The sequence below is a fragment of the Amblyomma americanum genome, chromosome 6 (assembly GCF_052857255.1).
Source record: "Amblyomma americanum isolate KBUSLIRL-KWMA chromosome 6, ASM5285725v1, whole genome shotgun sequence".
NCBI lineage: Eukaryota > Metazoa > Arthropoda > Arachnida > Ixodida > Ixodidae > Amblyomma > Amblyomma americanum.
The window spans coordinates 194413290-194431890 of record NC_135502.1 but is presented as its reverse complement, the minus strand read 5'-3'; positions in this window follow the sequence as shown (position 1 = coordinate 194431890).

Here is an 18601-nt window from a genome sequence, read left to right as displayed (position 1 = left end):
GAGAAGCTGAGAAGGCGTGCAGGTGGTTTTGCAGATGCCGAATCTGTCTCCACAGCTCGGAGCGCATGATCTTCATCATTCTCCTGGCATGACGCGCAGACGGGAAGCACGGCGAAAACAAGGCATGAACACCCGGCAGGACAAGGCGATGGTCGAGTGCAAACGTGAGTTCCCTTGCACGGCAAGTGGTCACAGCTAAAAGGTTGACGAGCGTCGTAGAAGGATTCGCACACATAAAAGGAGGGATGACAGGGCCCAATGTACTAGAAAGTATATCGCTAAGCGTAGACAGCTGGGCTAGTTGGTTCACAGTCGCATTATGATACATCGTTCTGGCGCACGAAAAAACACGGACGAAGGAAGAACAGACACGCAATCGCCGGACATCAACTGAAGTTTATTCACAGAAACCAGTCCTATATGTACACATGTGACCACCAGGTAACTGATATCAAAAGCACAAAATCGGGAAAACCAAAAGGCAATCAATCAGAGCCACAGGTTCCATATCGCACACGTGCCTTCATGCAACTCGCCCACAATTTCTGTGCCTAGCTGACACGATCAACATCGTTAGCCTTCAGATAATCTAGTTCCTTTCTACTAAGCACAATAGAGGGAGTACTGACGCAGTGATCTTTATCATTGGCAATACAGAGGGCTTCAAAAATTTCCCGGCTTTTCTGAGTCCTGAACTTTCTTAACACACTTGTTTCTTCCAAAAACGCCTTGCATGCTGGCTTATACGAACAACGGCGAATGTGGTCAGCTAAATGACCTCCGCCACTTATCGAAGTTGCTGTCCTGCGATGCTCTAGCAAGCGTTCGTTGATACAGCGCCCGGTTTGTCCAATGTAGCGTTTGCCACAGGCGAGAGGGATGTTATACACCACGCCAACCTTGCAGTCGACGAGGGCCTTGGTGTGCCTAATTTTGCAGGCAGACCTCTTTTTGGGTTCGTTTACTAGGCGGCACAGGCGTCCCAGCTTCTCCGGAGCTGAAAACACTACACGGACGCCGCACTTGTCCCCGACCTTCTTGAGGCGGTGCGAGACCTTGTGCCAGTAAGGCACAACGACAGGTCGCTGTTGCGGGCGTGTGTTATCCACCTGCCTGTGCCGTCCACCAGACTTTACTTCGCTAATCTGGCTTTCGACCACTGAGGCCACGATTTCTCTCTGGAAACCTGCCTTCTCCAGACGCCTTAGTTGGGCATGGACACTCTCCCGGACTCGATGCTCACACGACTTGGCTAGAGCAGAGCGGATGCAGTTTTTTGCAATAGCTCTCTTCACGAGCTTAGAATGAGCCGATCTGTAGTTAATAATTTGTTTTCTCGACCGTGGCTTGTGCTGCCAGCACACGCGCGCTTCCTCAAAAATAAAGCACACATCTAGATACTAGATGTGCCCTTCCTGTGGCAGTTAGTGCGTGAACTTCATGCCAAAGGCGTTGCAAACAAAAATGTCAATAATGTCGTCCACGGCAATACCCCTATCCCGAGCCTCAGTCGCGTTCATTACTACAAGGTAGTCGTCTACGTATCTAAAAACTTTCAGCACGCTGGCGTTGTAAAGGGACGCCTGAATGCGCTTGTCAAGGGTGGATAAAAATATATCGCTTAAAAGCGGTGCTAGGCAAGAGCCTATGCACACTCCTTCTTTTTGGATGAGGCAACGATCATTGAAGGTGACAATGGTGGACGAAAGATAAAATCTTAAAAGCTCTAGAAAATTGTTGGTAGATAACCCTGTCATATTCTCAAAAGCCACAGGCCCGGCGTCTTCAATGAAAGTTCTGACCTGGTGGTCACATGTGTACATATAGGACTGGTTTCTGTGAATAAACTTCAGTTGATGTCCGGCGATTGTGTGTCTGTTCTTCCTTCGTCCGTGTTTTTTCGTGCGCCAGAACGATGTATCATAATGCGACTGTGAACCAACTAGCCCAGCTGTCTACGCTTAGCGATATACTTTCTAGTACATTGGGCCCTGTCATCCCTCCTTTTATGTGTGCGAATCCTTCTACGACGCTCGTCAACCTTTTAGCTGTGACCACTTGCCGTGCAAGGGAACTCACGTTTGCACTCGACCATCGCCTTGTCCTGCCGGGTGTTCATGCCTTGTTTTCGCCGTGCTTCCCGTCTGCGCGTCATGCCAGGAGAATGATGAAGATCATGCGCTCCGAGCTGTGGAGACAGATTCGGCATCTGCAAAACCACCTGCACGCCTTCTCAGCTTCTCTAGTGCCTGGACAGAGTGGTGAACACCTTTTCCGGACGTTCACTCGTGAAGCTGCAAAAACCACCGCGTTCCTGTGGAACATGTGTCTTGCAAACCTATGTGCGTTAAAGAAAGCGCCAGTGCACCAGCAACTGGCAACGAACCAAGTAACCTGTATTGGTGAGTGTAATTTGCACGAAAGGGTTGAAGCTGCACTATCTCGTGGTCCTAAGTTCTGTATTGAACCAAAAGAAGAACCTGTACATTTACTGTCCATGGTCAGGAACGTGGCGGCGGCAGCAAGCTCAGATGAACAGGACCGCTGTATTGCTGAAGGTGTAGAGTGTTTGAGGTATAGTGGTGCACCTTTTGCCCCCAAAATACCAGTTAGATCAACTGTCAACTTTCTGAAGAGCAACGATCTTGCCCTGTTAGTGTCGGACAAAGAGGGAGGCTTCGTGGTGATGCCAAATTCTACGTACCGTCAGAAGGCAAACGAGGCCTTGACAAAAAACTTTGCTGATAGGAAGGTGTCTTTAGCCAAGGTGAAGAAAATGGCCATCGCTTTATGTGAAGAAATGAACTTGGAAAGATTAAGAAAGAGTATCTCCGCTTCTGATGTAATCTCCCTTAGTGTTTTCTTCATGGTAAAAACCCACAAAGAATCTGCGCCTTTCCGCGCTATCGTTACGGAAAATGGGATCCTGGCAAGGCTCCTTGTCAAGGTTCCTGCAGAAGCACCTTAGTGCCATTTCTTTAGACGACCCTTTTCTGGTAAAAAATTCCACTCATGTCATTGCATATTTTTATGGCGTAGAAGCTTCATGGCCAAAAAGATTTGCCTTTTCAATTGATGTTGAAGATTTATTCTACTCAATACCTCATCCCGAGCTGTTTTGCGCGGAAAGAACTTTCATTGAAGACGCCGGGCCTGTGGCTTTTCAGAATATGACAGGGTTATCTACCGACAATTTTCTAGAGCTTCTAAGATTTTATCTTTCATCCACCATTGTCACCTTCAATGATCGTTGCCACATCCAAAAAGAAGGAGTGTGCATAGGCTCTTGCCTAGCACCGCTTTTAAGCGATATATTTTTATCCACCCTTGACAAGCGCATTCAGGCGTCCTTTTACAACGCCAGCGTGCTGAAAGTTTTTAGATACGTAGACGACTACCTTGTAGTAATGAACGCGACTGAGGCTCGGGATAGGGGTATTGCCGTGGACGACATTATTGACATTTTTGTTTGCAACGCCTTTGGCATGAAGTTCACGCACGAACTGCCGCAGGAAGGGCACATCCAGTATCTAGATGTGTGCTTTATTTTTGAGGAAACGCGCGTGTGCTGGCAGTACAAGCCACGGTCGAGAAAACAAATTATTAACTACAAATCGGCTCATTCTAAGCTCGTGAAGAGAGCTATTGCAAAAAACTGCATACGCTCTGCTCTAGCCAAGTCGTGTGAGCATCGAGTCCGGGAGAGTGTCCTTGCCCAACTAAGGCGTCTGGAGAAGGCAGGTTTCCAGAGAGAAATCGTGGCCTCAGTGGTCGAAAGCCACATTAGCGAAGTAAAATCTGGTGGACGGCACAGGCAGGTGGATAACACACGCCCGCAACAGCGACCTGTCGTTGTGCCTTACTGGCACAAGGTCTCGCACCGCCTCAAGAAGGTCGGGGACAAGTGCGGCGTCCGTGTAGTGTTTTCAGCTCCGGAGAAGCTGGGACGCCTGTGCCGCCTAGTAAACGAACCCAAAAAGAGGTCTCCCTGCAAAATTAGGCACACCAAAGCCCTCGTCGACTGCAAGGTTGGCGTGGTGTATAACATCCCTCTCGCCTGTGGCAAACGCTACATTGGACAAACCGGGCGCTGTATCAACGAACGCTTGCTAGAGCATCGCAGGACAGTAACTTCGATAAGTGGCGGAGGTCATTTAGCTGACCACATTCGCCGTTGTTCGTATAAGCCAGCATGCAATCCGTTTTTGGAAGAAACAAGTGTGTTAAGAAAGTTCAGGACTCAGAAAAGCCGGGAAATTTTTGAAGCCCTCTGTATTGCCAATGATAAAGGTCACTGCGTCAGTACTCCCTCTATTGTGCTTAGTAGAAAGGAACTAGATTATCTAAAGGCTAACGGTGTTGATCGTGTCAGCTAGGCATAGAAATTGTGGGCGATTTGCATGAAGGCACGTGTGCGATATGGAACCTGTGGCTCTGATTGATTGCCTTTTGGTTTTCCCGATTTTGTGCTTTTGATATCAGTTACCTGGTGGTCACATGTGTACATATAGGACTGGTTTCTGTGAATAAACTTCAGTTGATGTCCGGCGATTGTGTGTCTGTTCTTCCTTCGTCCGTGTTTTTTCGTGCGCCAGAACGATGTATCATAATGCGACTGTGAACCAACTAGCCCAGCTGTCTACGCTTGGCGATATACTTTCTAGTACATTGGGCCCTTTCGTCCCTCCTTTTATGTGTGCGAATCCTTCTACGACGCTCGTCAACCTTTTAGCTGTGACCACTTGCAGTGCAAGGGAACTCACGTTTGCACTCGACCATCGCCTTGTCCTGCCGGGTGTTCATGCCTTGTTTTCGCCGTGCTTCCCGTCTGCGCGTCATGCCAGGAGAATGATGAAGATCATGCGCTCCGAGCTGTGGAGACAGATTCGGCATCTGCAAAACCACCTGCACGCCTTCTCAGCTTCTCTAGTGCCTGGACAGAGTGGTGAACACCTTTTCCGGACGTTCACTCGTGAAGCTGCAAAAACCACCGCGTTCCTGTGGAACATGTGTCTTGCAAACCTATGTGCGTTAAAGAAAGCGCCAGTGCACCAGCAACTGGCAACGAACCAAGTAACCTGTATTGGTGAGTGTAATTTGCCCGAAAGGGTTGAAGCTGCACTATCTCGTGGTCCTAAGTTCTGTATTGAACCAAAAGAAGAACCTGTACATTTACTGTCCATGGTCAGGAACGTGGCGGCGGCAGCAAGCTCAGATGAACAGGACCGCTGTATTGCTGAAGGTGTAGAGTGTTTGAGGTATAGTGGTGCACCTTTTGCCCCCCAAAAGAGCAGTTAGATCAACTGTCAACTTTCTGAAGAGCAACGATCTTGCCCTGTTAGTGTCGGACAAAGAGGGAGGCTTCGTGGTGATGCCAAATTCTACGTACCGTCAGAAGGCAAACGAGGCCTTGACAAAAAACTTTGCTGATAGGAAGGTGTCTTTAGCCAAGGTGAAGAAAATGGCCATCGCTTTATGTGAAGAAATGAACTTGGAAAGATTAAGAAAGAGTATCTCCGCTTCTGATGTAAACTCCCTTAGTGTTTTCTTCACGGTAAAAACCCACAAAGAATCTGCGCCTTTCCGCGCTATCGTTACGGAAAATGGGATCCTGGCAGGGCTCTTTGTTAAGGTTCCTGCAGAAGCACCTTAGTGCCATTTCTTTAGACGACCCTTTTCTGGTAAAAAATTCCACTCAAGTCATTTCATATTTTTCTGGCGTAGAAGCTTCATGCCCAAAAAGATTTGCCTTTTCAATTGATGTTGAAGATTTATTCTACTCAATACCTCATCCCGAGCTGTTTTGCGCGGTCAGAACTTTCATTGAAGACGCCGGGCCTGTGGCTTTTCAGAATATGACAGGGTTATTTACCGACAATTTTCTAGAGCTTTTAAGATTTTATCTTTCATCCGCCATTGTCACCTTCAATGATCGTTGACACATCCAAAAAGAAGGAGTGTGCATAGGCTCTTGCCTAGCACCGCTTTTAAGCGATATATTTTTATCCATCCTTGACAAGCGCATTCAGGCGTCCCTTTACAACGCCAGCGTGCTGAAAGTTTTTAGATACGTAGACGACTACCTTGTAGTAATGAACGCGACTGAGGCTCGGGATAGGGGTATTGCCGTGGACGACATTATTGACATTTTTGTTTGCAACGCCTTTGGCATGAAGTTCACGCACGAACTGCCGCAGGAAGGGCACATCCAGTATCTAGATGTGTGCTTTATTTTTGAGGAAACGCGCGTGTGCTGGCAGTACAAGCAACGGTCGAGAAAACAAATTATTAACTACAAATCGGCTCATTCTAAGCTCGTGAAGAGAGCTATTGCAAAAAACTGCATACGCTCTGCTCTAGCCAAGTCGTGTGAGCATCGAGTCCGGGAGAGTGTCCATGCCCAACTAAGGCGTCTGGAGAAGGCAGGTTTCCAGAGAGAAATCGTGGCCTCAGTGGTCGAAAGCCAGATTAGCGAAGTAAAATCTGGTGGACGGCACAGGCAGGTGGATAACACACGCCCGCAACAGCGACCTGTCGTTGTGCCTTACTGGCAAAAGGTCTCGCACCGCCTCAAGAAGGTCGGGGACAAGTGCGGCGTCCGTGTAGTGTTTTCAGCTCCGGAGAAGCTGGGACGCCTGTGCCGCCTAGTAAACGAACCCAAAAAGAGGTCTGCCTGCAAAATTAGGCACACCAAAGCCCTCGTCGACTGCAAGGTTGGCGTGGTGTATAACATCCCTCTCGCCTGTGGCAAACGCTACATTGGACAAACCGGGCGCTGTATCAACGAACGCTTGCTAGAGCATCGCAGGACAGTAACTTCGATAAGTGGCGGAGGTCATTTAGCTGACCACATTCGCCGTTGTTCGTATAAGCCAGCATGCAAGGCGTTTTTGGAAGAAACAAGTGTGTTGAGAAAGTTCAGGACTCAGAAAAGCCGGGAAATTTTTGAAGCCCTCTGTATTGCCAATGATAAAGATCACTGCGTCAGTACTCCCTCTATTGTGCTTAGTAGAAAGGAACTAGATTATCTGAAGGCTAACGGTGTTGATCGTGTCAGCTAGGCACAGAAATTGTGGGCGATTTGCATGAAGGCAAGTGTGCGTAATGGAACCTGTGGGTCTGATTGATTGGCTTTTGGTTTTCCCGATTTTGTGCTTTTGATATCAGTTACCTGGTGGTCACATGTGTACATATAGGACTGGTTTCTGTGAATAAACCTCAGTTGATGTCCGGCGATTGTGTGTCTGTTCTTCCTTCGTCCGTGTTTTTTCGTGCGCCAGAACGATGTATCATAATGCGACTGTGAACCAACTAGCCCAGCTGTCAACGCTTAGCGATGTACACCATCTTGGTTTCCAGCAGAGCTTGCGGCAGGTTTGCAGGAGTGGCTTCCATGTCCATTTTTCACATCTGTCAGTCCATTTAGGGATCAGCAAGGATTAAGGGGACGGTGCTTCCAGTGACGCGCTTAAGAGAAGTACCACCTGAAAGAACAATATTCGGTGAGCTCTGCATTGCAGACGTGGTGCTCGGCCCAGTTTACGGCGGTGAAACTGCGGTAGATATAGCAGGCTTCCTACAGTGACAGTGTCGACAAGTGTAGACCACGCTGGTTGCCTGCAGAGCTTGTGGAAGGTGTGCAGGAGTGGCTTCCACGTCAATTTTTCACGTCTGTCAGTCCATGTAGGGTTCAGCCAGGATCAAGGGGATGGCGCCTCCAGTGACGCGCTTAACAGAAGGACCACCGTAAAGAACAACATCGGTGAGCTCTCGATGAGAGACGTGGTATTAGGGCGAGTTGCAAGCGGTGAAACTGCAGTAGATATAGCAGGCTTTCATTAGTGATAAGGTCGACACGTGTAGACCATCCTGGTTGCGAGCAGAGACATGGTGCTTTGCCCAGTTGAAAGCTGTGAAACTGCAGTAGATATAGCAGGCTTTCATTAGTGATAAGGTCGACACGTGTAGACCATCCTGGTTGCGAGCAGAGAGATGGTGCTTTGCCCAGTTGGGGAAGTGTAGACGATCCTGGTTGCCAGCAGAGCTTGTGGCAGGTGTGCAGGAGTGCCCTCCGCATCCATATACCGCGTCGTTCATTCCGGGTAGGGTTCAGCCAGGATCGAGAAGATGGTGCCTCCAGTGACGCGCTTAACAGAAGGACCACCTAAAAGAACAACATCGGTGAGCTCTCTATTGCAGTCATTGTGTTAGGACCAGTTGAGGGCGGTGAAACTCCGGCAGATATAGCAGGCTTCTATTTGTGATAGGGTCGCCACATGTATACCATCCTGGCTTCCAGCAGAGCTTGCGGCAGGTGTCCAGGAGTGGCTTTCATGTCCATTTTTCCCATCTGTCAGTCCAGGTATGGTTCAGCCACGATTCTGGGGACGGTTCCTCCAGTGACGCGCTTAACAGAAGGACCACCTAAAAGAACAATATCAGAGGGCTCTCCATTAGAAATATGGTGCTTTGCCCAGTTGAGGGCGGTTAAACTGCGGTAGATGTAGCAGGCTTCCATTAGTGATAGTATCGCCACATGTAGACCATCCTGGTAACCAGCAGAGCTTGCGGCAGAAGTCCAGGAGTGGCTTCCGTGTCCATTTTTTATGTCTGTCAGCCCAGGTAGGGATAAGCAAGGATTACGGGGACGGTGCTTGCAGTGACGCGCTTAACAGAAGTACAACCTGAAAGAACCACATTGGTGAGCTCTGCATTGCAGACGTGGTGCTGGGCCCTGTTTAGGGCGGTGAAAATGCGGTAGATATAGCTGGCTTCCATCAGTGACAGGGTCGACAAGTGTAGACCATTCTGGTTGCCAGCAGTGCTTGTGGCAGGTGTGCAGGAGTGGCTTCCGCGTCCATTTTTCGCGTCTGTCAGTCTAGGTAGGGTTCAGCCAGGATTGAGAGGATGGTGCCTTCAGTGACGCGCTTAACAGAATGACCACCTTAAAGAACAACATCGGTGAGCTCTCTATTGCAGACGTGGTGTTAGGACCAGTTGAGGGCGGTGAAACTCCGGAAGATATAGCAGGTTTCTATTTGTGATGGGGTCGACACGTGTAGACCATACTGTTGGCGAGCAGAGCTGGCGGCAGGTGTCCAGGAGTGGCTTCCGCGTCCATTTTTCACGTCTTTCAGTCCAGGTATGGTTCAGCAACGATTCTGGGGGCGGTACCTCCAGTGGCGCGCTTAACAGAAGGACTACCTAAAGAAAAATATCGTTGGGCTCTTTATTGCAGACACGGTGCTGGGCCCAGTTGAGGGAGGTGAAGCTGCAGTAGATATAGCAGGATTTCGTTAGTGATAGGGCGGACACGTGTAGACCATCCTGGTTGCGAGCAGAGCTGGCGACAGGTGTCCGAGAGTGGCTTCGCATGCATTTTTCGCGTCTTCCAGTACAGGTACAGTTCAGCCAGGATTCTAGGGACGTTCTTCCAGTTACGCTATTAACCGAAGGGCCACCTAAAGAACAACATCGGTGAGCTCTCCATTGCAGACGTGGTGCTGGGCCCAGTTGAGGGCGATGAAAGTGCGGTAGATATAGCAGGCTTCCAGTAGTGATTGGGTGGACTCGTGTAGACCATCCTGGTTGCGAGCGGAGCTGGCGGCAGGTGTCCAGGAGTGGCTTCCGTGTCCATTTTTCACGTCTGTCACTCCAGGTATGGTTCAGCAACGATTCTGGGGACGGTGCCTCCAGTGACGCGCTTAACAGAAGGACTATTTTAAAGAAAAATATCGTTTTGCTCTCCATTGCAGACATGGTGCTGGGCCCAGTTGAGGGCGGCGCAACTGCGGTAGATATATGGGGCTTCCATTAGTGATAGGGTCGCCACGTGTAGACAAATCTGGCTTCCAGCAGAGCTTGCGGCTGCTGTCCAGGAGTGGCTTCCGCGTCCAGTTTTCACGTCTGTCAGTCCAGGCAGGGTTCAGCCAGGATTAAGACGATGGTGCCTCCAGTGACGCGCTTAACAGAAGAACCACCTGAAAGAACAACATCGGTGAGCTCTCCATTTCTGACGCGTTGCTGCGCCCAGTTGAAGGCGGGGAAACTGCGGTAGATATAGCACGCTTCCATCAGTTATGTCGACAAGTGTAGACCGTCCTGGTTGCTAGTAGAACTTGTGGCAGATGTGCAGGAGTGGCTTCCGCGTCCATTTTTAACGTCTGTCAGTCCAGGTATGGTTCAGCCAGGATCAAGGGGATGGTGCCTCCAGTGACGCGCTTAACAGAAGGACCACCGTAAAGAACAACATCGGTGAGCTCTCTATTGGAGACGTGGTGTTAGGGCGAGTTGAAAGCGGTGAAACTGCAGTAGATATAGCAGGCTTTGATTAGTGATAGGGTCGACACGTGTAGACCATCCTGGTTGCGAGCAGAGCTGGCGGCAGGTGTCCAGGAGTGGCTTCCGCGTCCATTTTTAACGTCTGCCAGTTCAGGAATGGTTCAGCCAGGATTGCGTTGGACGGTGCCTCCAGTGACGCGCTTAACAGGACTACCTTAAAGAACAATATCGGGGAGCTCTCCATTGCAGACATGGTGCTTTGCCCAGTTGGGGCCGGTGAAACTGCGGTAGATATAGCAGGCTTCCATCAGTGATAGGGTCGACAAGTGTAGACCATCCTGGTTGCCAGCAGAGCTTGTGGCAGGTGTGCAGGAGTGCCTTCCGCATCCATATACCGCGTCGTTCATTCCAGGTAGGCTTCAGCCAGGATTGAGAAGATGGTGCCTCCAGTGACGCGCTTAACAGAAGGACCACCTAAAAGAACATCGGTGAGCTCTCTATTGCAGTCATGGTGTTAGGACCAGTTGAGGGCGGTGAAACTCCGGCAGATATAGCAGACTTCTATTTGTGATACGGTCGCCACATGTAGACCATCCTGGCTTCCAGCAGAGCTTGCGGCAGGTGTCCAGGAGTGGCTTCCGTGTCCATTTTTCCCATTTGTCAGTCGAGGTATGGTTCAGCCACGATATTGGGGACGGTGCCTCCAGTGACGCGCTTAACAGAAGGACCCCCTAAAAGAACAATATCGGTGAGCTCTCCATCGCAGACATTGTGCTGGGTTCAGTTGAGGGCAGTGAAACTGCAGTAGATATAACAGGCTTTCATTAGTGATAGGGTGGACACGTTTAGACCATCCTGGTTGCCAGCGGAGCTTGCGGCAGGTGTCCAGGAGTTGCTTCCGCGTCCATTTTTCGCGTCTGTCAGTCGAGGTACGGTTCAGCCAGGATTGCGTTGGACGGTGCCTCCAGTGACGCGCTTATCAGGACTACCTTAAAGAACAATATCGGAGAGCTCTCCATTGCAGACATGGTGCTTTGCCCAGTTGAGGGCGGTTAAACTGCGGTAGATATAGCAGGCTTCCAATAATGATAGGGTCGCCACATGTAGACCATACTGGTTTCCAGCAGAGCTTGCGGCAGGTGTGCAGGAGTGGTTTCCGTGTCCATTTTTCACGTCTGTCAGTCCAGGTAGGGATCAGCAAGGATTAAGGGGACGGTGCTTCCAGTGACGCGCTAAAGAGAAGTACCACCTGAAAGAACATCGGTGAGCTCTGCATTGCAGACGTGGTGCTCGGCCCAGTTGAGGGCGGCGAAACTGCGGTAGATATAGCAGGCTTCCAACAGTGACAGGGTCGACAAGTGTAGACCGCCCTGGTTGCCTGCAGAGCTTGTGGAAGGTGTGCAGGAGTGGCTTCCGCGTCCATTATTCGCGTCTGTCAGTCCAGGTAGGGTTCAGCCAGGATCAAGGGGATGGTGCCTCCAGTGACGCGCTTAACAGAAGGACCACCGTAAATAACAACATCGGTGAGCTCTATATTGGAGACGTGGTGTTAGGGCGAGTTTAGGGGGGTGACACTCTGGTAGATATAGCAGGCTATATTAGTGATGGAGTCGACACGTGTAGACAATCCTGGTGGCGAGCAGAGCAGGCGGCAGGTGTTCAGGAGTGGCTTTCGCGTCCATTTTTTACGTCTGTAAGTCCAGGTATGGTTCAGGCACGATTCTGGAGACGGTGCCTCCAGTGACGCGCTTAACAGAAGGACTACCTGAAAGAAAAATATCGGTGAGCTCTTCAATACAGACATGGTGCTGCGCCCAGTTGAGAGCTGTGAAACTGAAGTAGATATAGCAGGCTGCCATTAATGATAGGGTCAACACGTGTAGACCATACTGGTTGCGAGCAGAGCTGGCGGCAGGTGTCCGATAGTGGCTTCCGCATGCATTTTTCGCGTCTTCAAGCACAGGTACAGTTCAGCCAGGATTCTAGGGACGGTTCCTCCAGTTACGCTATTAACCGAAGGACCACCTAAAACAACATCGGTGAGTTCTCCATTGCAGACGTGGTGCTGGGCCCAGTTGAGGGCGATGAAAGTGCGGTAGATATAGCAGGCTTCCAGTAGTGATTGTGTGGACTCGTGTAGACCATCCTGGTTGCGAGCCGAGCTGGCGGCAGGTGTCCAGGAGTGGCTTCCGTGTCCATTTTTCACGTCTGTCAGTCCAGGTATGGTTCAGCAACGATTCTTGGGACGGTGCCTCCAGTGGCGCGCATAACAGATGGACTACCTTAAAGAAAAATATCGGTGACCTCTACATTTCAGACGAGGTGCTGGGCCCAGTTGAGGGCGATGAAAGTGCGGTAGATATAGCAGGATTCCAGTAGTGAAAGGGTGGACACCTGTAGACCATCCTGGTTGCCACCAGAGCTGGCAGGAGGTGTCCAATTAGTGGCTTCCGCGTCCACTTTTCATGTCTGTCAGTCCAGGTAGGGTTCAGTCAGGATTCTGGGGACGGTGCCTCCAGTAATGCGCTTAACAGAAGGACCACCTAAAAGAACAATAACGGTGAGCTCTCCATTGCAGGCATGGTCCTTGGCCCAGTTGAGGGAGGTGAAACTGCAGTAGATATAGCAGGCTTTCATTAGTGATAGGGTGGACACGTGTAGACCGTCATGGTTGCCAGCAGAGCTGGCGGCAGGTGTCCAGGAGTGGCTTCCGCGTCCATTTTTCACGTCTGTCAGTCCAGGTAGGGATCAGCAGCGGCGGCAGCAGCCAAGTCGACCAACTGTGAATGCTGTTCTACTGCATTTTTGCAGGGCCGACAGATGTGTACATCGATGTTCGTGTGATCAGCTACCGCACTTTGATTCAAGAGAGGAAAGAGGGCAAATCTTGACGATACCGGCCGACGCCCAGCCTGCAGCTGCGCAACATCTCTCGGAGCATCGTGACGTCAACGTGCCCAAGCATGTCGCTGTCAAGCGTATAAGAAGGACGGAACCACCCTCGGCTGAGCTTTTTGGCAGCAGCGGCGGCAGCAGCCAAGTCGACCAACTGTGAACGCTGTTCTACTGCATTTTTGCAGGTTGGTCGAAAATTCCTCTGTATTATTCTTACCTTTCTTCGTTACCCTTGCTGCTGCTACTGCTGCTGCTGCTGCTGCTGCTGCTGCTGATCTGTCGTTGTAATTTGATCTGTTTCTCTCGTAGTTCGTGGCTAAATACGCGTGTGTGAAATTGTGCTTGTATGCTGCCATGCCTGCGGAGGTGTGTTCGGCCTGTAATGACGAATGCCCAGATGACGAGGGCTTTCCATGTGTGGATTGCACTTATATGTATCACTTCGGAAAGTGCTCAGGAGTTGGTGAATCAACGTTCAGGTCGAAGGGTGAAGCATGGCGTAAGGCTGTCCAACATGTCGGCATGCAGGCGCAAGGGGCAGCCAAAGTGGCAGGTCGAACACGGAGCAGGAAACTGATTATGCCAGCTTGTTCATGAGCATAAATGACAAACTGGAACAGCTTATGACATTGATGTGCACGGTGGAGAACATTGAGCAGTCGGTACAAACAATGTCAGATCAGTATGACACAATTCTTCAGCACATTACCCGCCAAGATAAGGACATAGCTGAATTAAGGAAACGGGTTGACGCTATAGAAAGCAGGGAACCCTTGCTTGACTCTGAACAGATAATGAAGGATATTAATGACCTTGAGTGGTAGAGCAGGAAATTAAACCTCGAATTCCATGGAATTTCAGAAAGTGAAAATGAAGACCTGTTGTCGAAGGTTAACGCTGTTACGAGCAAGGTGAGCCTGCCCGCGCTGACTGTAAGCGATATGGCCGCTGTGCATCGATTGCCAGCAGCTAAAGATAAGGTCCCAGCGATTCTTGACCGGTTTTCAAGACAATCACACAAAGATCTGTTCTTGAGCAAGAGGGCAGAACTGAACCAAATGAAAACAAACTGCTTTATGCTCGAGAACTTGACAAAAAGGAACAAGGAGTTGCTTAGGGACGCAAAAAACTGGGCAAAAAACAACAACTTCAAGTACGTTTGGCACAGAAATGGGAAAATTTTTGTCAGACAGCGAGACGGGGCGAATGCAATTCATGTTGCGTGTACGCCAGATTTGGATAAAGCTGCTTAGCTTTATTACGTGTTCCTTTTTCGTTAGTCTTTTTCAGTTTCAGTTTTGTCAGTGACAGCGTCAAGGTGCAATTCCTTCATTGCACATGGCGTTGGACACTTCTGATTGTGTAATGCCAAGTGAATTTCTGAATGTTTGCGGATCTCAGAACCCGCAATCATTTAGTGTATTTCATTTAAATGCTCGTTCAGCGGTGGCTAAGACAGCCGATCTCGAGTTGCTTTTTGCGCAGTTAGGCTTTGATTTTGATACGGTCATGCTGACCGAAACTTGGTATACTGAACATAACAATGTATTCAAGCTTCCTTTGTATGACTCACACTTTATCAATCGCACGAACAGTCGCGGTGGTGGCCTACTATTGATGGCAAAAAAAATTTTCAATCTGAAGTGTTGCATGATTTTTCTTTTGTCCACCCTGATTATGAAGTCCTGTCTCTTGTTATCGAAAGGAAGATTGTGGCAGTTATCTGTCGCCTACCAAGCGGAAACTATAAATCCTTTTTTTCCTTTCTCGACTTTTTCTTATCTTTTATAAGCGAAAACAAATACGATGTCATTTTAGGTGGTGATTTCAATATCAACTTTCTTGTAGACAACCCCACGAAAATTGAATTTGAAAATCTATTAAATTCCTTCGCTGTTCAGAACGCGACTTCCAATCCTACACGTGTTACACTGCAGTCTGAATCACTAATTGACCTATTTATAACCAATACGCACATGCCTGTCCTGAACACAGGTGTAATAAATACAGATATCCGTGACCACCGCGCCACTTTTACGTGCATTCCGAAAAGTAAATTTCCTAATAGAAAAGTGACAACTAAATTATTTCGGGATATTTCGCCAAAAAACTGAACACTTTCAAAGAGGAAGTTAATAATCATGATTGGAGTGACGTTCTCAATAAAACAGCTGCCGAAAGGGCTTACGCTTTGTTTTTAACGGCCTTTTTACGTATATACAAGTGTTTTCCTTATAAACATGCAGAGAAACGTAAGAACATTAGGAAGCCATGGATTACACCTGAATTGCTGAAGAAAATTCGTAAAAAGGACAAGCTTTACAAAAAGTTTGAAAAAACACGAGACCCTGACATATTTAAAGCGTTTAAAGTGTTTCGAAATAAACTGACGACGGAAATACGGAGAGCGCGCGATCAATATTTTTGTGACAAGTTTTCCTCTATGAATAAGTCAGATGAATTATGGAGGAAACTGAATGCACTTCTGGGCAGGTCTTCAGGTTCAAGCCCAATAACAACAATTCAGAATGGGGGTAAGGAATTGACAGGCATTGACTTAGCTAATGCATTTAACAGCCACTTTACAGATATAACTAGTAATTTAGTCGATTCAAATACCCTTAATACTCGAAACGAGAAATCTATGTTCTTAACGCCAATATCAGAGTCAGAGGTGATATCGGTTTTCATGGGCTTAAATAACAGTAAAAGTGCTGACGCAGACGACATTGTAATAAAACCAGTAAAGTATGTGATAGAAGACATAGCAGGGTGCTTAACTCAAATATATAACTTTTGTTTATCTCAAGGACTATTTCCGAAGCAAATGCAGCTTGCCAAAGTGAGTGTACTGCACAAGAAAGGAAGTAAGAATGAATTTACAAACTTTAGACCCGTGTCAATACTTCCAGTTTTTCTAAAAGATTTGAAAAAATGATTCTCTCTAGAATAACAAATTTTAGTGAACAATGCAATATTCCTCACGACGCGCAATACGGCTTCAGAAAACACAGATCAACAGAAATGGCACTGCTGGAGCAAAAGGAATTTGTTCTAGAATCTCTCGAAAACAAAGAAGTAGCCCTTGGGGTATACGTCGATTTCACAAAAGCTTTTGATTACTTAAATCACTCTATCCTACTGAAAAACCTTGAAATGTACGGCTTCCGTGGAACTGTGCTATCGCTTTTGTCATCCTACCTAAATGATCGAAACCAGTACGTATATTTAAATGGCTACTCGTCCCATGTACTGCCCATTTCTGCAGGTGTGCCTCAGGGGAGTATTCTTGGCCCGTTTCTTTTTAATTTGTACCTAAATGACATCATAAGCATCGATCCCACGGTGAAATTTGTCATTTACACGGATGATGTGACACTGTTGTTCACTGCAGCTAGCGCAGATGAGGTCTTCACTAGAGCGAACAAAAATCTTGAGAAATTAGACATATGGGCCCAACTGAACAAATTAAAAATAAACGTTAGTAAAACGAAGGCTGTCCTATACCGTGCGAAAAACAAAATTATTAGCATAGACAGAGACATTAAGTTGAACAACTCAAAGATAGAGATAGTAAACAGATTCAAAATACTTGGAGTATATTTGACCGAAAATATGACGTGGGACAATCACGTGAGCCACGTTATCTCAAAACTGTCTTGCATCGTGGGAGTAACGTACGCAAAAAAGATATACTCTACCTCCAAAGGTTAAACTTTTATTGTACAATGCACTATTCCACTCACACATAAACTATTGCCAACTAGTCTGGGGGAATACAACCAAAGGAAATTTGCAAAAAATTCTGACATTGCAGAAAAAAATGTTAAGAAACATTGAAAACGTCCCCAGAAGTCACCCTTCCCACCTTTTGTTCTCGATATATTGCATAATGAAAATAGACAGCCTATACTCGCACGGCTTGTGTTCGCGTTATAGGACAGAAATAAAAAACAACACTCATTGTCTATTACTGTTGGCATCTCTTTGTAAAAGGACACTAGCTTATGAATATAGAAGCACACAGCCTTGGTTAGTAAAAACGTGCAGGACAGATTATGGACGACAAATGATAAACAGATTGCTACCACACTTGTTAAATATCTGTTACAGAAACGGTATCACTCCCAAGTTAACTTCAAAAAGAGAACTGAAATTACTGTTCATAGAAAACAATTTCTTCATATGATGGGGTATTTCTAGCATTTTGCATATGTACGCTGTACCTTTCCTTGAGCAACGCTTTTCTGTTCATGCGCATTGTTTTCTCCGTCTGTTTGCTTTACTTATGTAACGTTCTTGTTTTTTCGGGCTTTTTCCGGCATGTACTTTCGCTTATCACCGGTGTATCATACAGTTCAATTAAAATTGTTTTGTTTATTTTCCTTGTACAAGCCGATCTGACTTTGCAAACAAAGCATTTCTGTATTTTGATTTGTGCTGTTATTATGCCGCTCTGCCATTATTTTATTTTTTTTCTCCTTGTCCTCTTTTTTGTTTCTTGATTTTATTTGTAATCTGGGGAGCTGGGAACTAGTCAAGCTGAATTTTCAGCTTTTTTTCCCGCACTCCCTCACTTCATGAGTGAAATAAAGAATTTATTTATTAATTATTTAAGGAGACGCTGCTTCCAGTGACGCGCTTAACAGAAGTACAACCTGAAAGAACAACATCGGTGAGCTCTGCATTGCAGACGTGGTGCTGGGCCCAGTTGAGGGCGGTGAAACTGCGGTAGATATAGCAGGCTTTCGTCAGTGATGGGGTCGACACGTGTAGACCATCCTGTTGGCGAGACGAGCTGGCGGCAGATGTCCAGGAGTGGCTTCCGCGTCCATTCTTCACGTGTAAGTCCAGGTATTGTTCAGGCACGATTCTGGGGACGGTGCCTCCAGAGACGCGCTTAACGGAAGGACTACCTGAAAGAACAATATCGGTGAGCTCTCCAATACAGACATGGTGCTGGGCCCAGTTTAGGGCGGTGAAAGTGCGGTAGAAGAAGAAGACGAAGAATAGTGGGTGGATACGTGTCTGCTTCTAGGTCTGTGTTTTCGCTTTTCGCTGTCTTCTCGTGTGTGGCGTGGGTCGGACCGTGCCCTCCGTGCGACCGAATGCTGACGACGCCCCTACGGAGAAATTCCCGGCACGGCGGGCGCATTCTCAAGTGAGAAAACCCAACCGGAACCCTCAGGGGCAAGCTAGGCTTAGCTCGGCGCTGCCGAGCGAGGCCGCGCTACGCGTCTGCATGGATTCTGCGTTGTCGACGACGGCTACGCGGATGCCCGCTGTGTTGCCACCTGACGCAGCCTCCACGTCCACGCAATCGTCAGCGCCTCTAGGCCTCCAGCCTGCGCAGTCTTCCGATGCTACGACTTTGGCCTGTGACATGGACTGCTCTACCGCCTCCGTGCCCGTGGCACTCCCTCAA